Raw genomic sequence first — 2,074 nt, 5'->3', positions numbered from 1 at the left:
CAATAATTGGTATTATAAAACACATGTCTCTTTCAAAATCTTGAATTTTAAAATGTATTCAGAAGGATTTCAAAAATTCAGTACTCATGCTTGCTTTTCATCTCCTGTGAATATGTATTACAAATAAATAAACCTGATACTTCTCAGAAACCAGATGACTGAAAATAGAAAATATTCTCTGGGAAACAGTGTGGAGATTTCTCAGAGAACTAAAAATAGAACTATCCTTTGATTCAGCAACTCTGCTACTGGGTATCTGCCCAAAGGAAAAGAAATCTTTATATCAAAAGATACTTATATATTTATCTCAGCACTATTCACAATAGCAAAGATATGGAATCAACCTAACTGGCTATTAATGGATGATTGAATGAAGAAAATGTGGTATATATACAATGAATACTACTCAGCCATGAAAAGCAACGAATCACGCCCTTGCAAGCAACATGTGTGGAAATGGAGGCCATTATGTTAAGTAAAACAATTCAGAAACTGAAAATCAAATATTGCGTGTTCTCACTGGGAAGCAGGAGCTAAATCATGTGTACACATAACATGGAGTGTGAAATGATAGAAATCGGAGACTTGGAATGGTAGAGAGGTGGTAGGAGAGTGACTGATGAGAAATTATTTAATCGGTACAATATACATTATTTGGGAGATGGATACAGTAAAAGCCAAGGCTTCACCACTATGCACTATGTGCATAGTGCGCATATACGCATGATAAAAATACACAAACTTGCACTTGTACTTTTGGAATGTATATAGATTTTGAAAAGAGAGAAAGATGCTTAAAAACAAACAAACAAACAAAACTACTCTTACAGATCAAGGCTACGGCCAGGCCAAATTTTAAAACAGATGTCACTTCCTCCTAGTGGATAAGATAGAGCCCTATGCCAATGTGCACAGCTAGGCCAGCAGAGCATGGTTAATATTTCATCTTCCACCCATTCTCTCTACTGGAAACCCCTGTGCTAAGCACACCTTGCCCACGTAGGCACTGGCAAGGCTAAAGAACTTAAAAGTAGTTGCCAATCCAAATATCAACTGGATACTAATTTGAGCTTTAAGTTACACTAACAGAAAAAAGAAGTCCTCTTCTGAAAGTTCGGCATTTAGTGTTGAATCATTATTAACTCTGATTAATTTACTCAAATAACAAATTATATTTTTAAAAATCTTAGTTGGAAATATTCTGTGCCTGGTGGCTCACACCTGTAATCCCAGCACTTTGGGAGGTCGAGGGGGCAGATCACCTGAGGTCAGGAGTTCGAGACCAGCCTGACCAACATGGTGAAATCCCTGTCACTACTAAAAATACAAAAATTAGTAGGGTATGGTGGCGGGTGCCTGTAATCCCAGCAACTCAGGAGGCTGAGACAGGAGAATCGCTTGAACCTGGGAGGCAGAGGTTGTAGTGAGTTGAGATTATGCCACTGCACTCCAGCCTAGGTGACAACGCGAGACTCCATCTTGGAAAAAAAAAAAAATCTTAATTGGAAACATATATCTGTGCTGTATTTATTTTGTCAGAGTTAATTCTAGACAAAATTTCAAAGACGCAGTTTTTCTCTAGCTTCCTTCCTCCTTCCATCTTTCATCATTTTTTCCTCCTCTGGGTGACAACTTTACAATGACAATCTCAAAACTACGAGACAGTTTGGTTCTCTCCACAAGGAGCCTACAACCCCTTTTGCAATGTCTTTCTTCCCCTACCTTTCAGATTCTGCTTTCTCTGCCCTTTTGCTGATCCTGTACCATAGAGGCCAGATGAAACAACTTTTCATCAGGGTGAAGAGGGTATGTGTGCGCTAGCAATTGCATGCTCACTTTGGTTGCCTGGAGAGGAGGGAGACTGGTGACAACTCCCACATGATATATTTAACTTTGTATAAGACACACTAGTGTACAGAGTAGTGAAGTGGTATGTTTTAAAGCTACACTAATTTATTACACAGCAAACATTAGAAACAAAGTTCGTTTATTTTTTCATATAGTTTCTTCCCTGAGAAAGGTCTCCTGAGGCAAAAAAAAGCTGGCCCATTAAACATTATCAAAGTATTGTGCC

The sequence above is a fragment of the Rhinopithecus bieti genome, unplaced genomic scaffold, assembly GCF_001698545.2.
Source record: "Rhinopithecus bieti isolate Rb0 unplaced genomic scaffold, ASM169854v2 scaffold_11966, whole genome shotgun sequence".
NCBI lineage: Eukaryota > Metazoa > Chordata > Mammalia > Primates > Cercopithecidae > Rhinopithecus > Rhinopithecus bieti.
The sequence above is the reverse complement of the archived record's forward strand: the minus strand, read 5'-3'. Positions refer to the sequence as shown.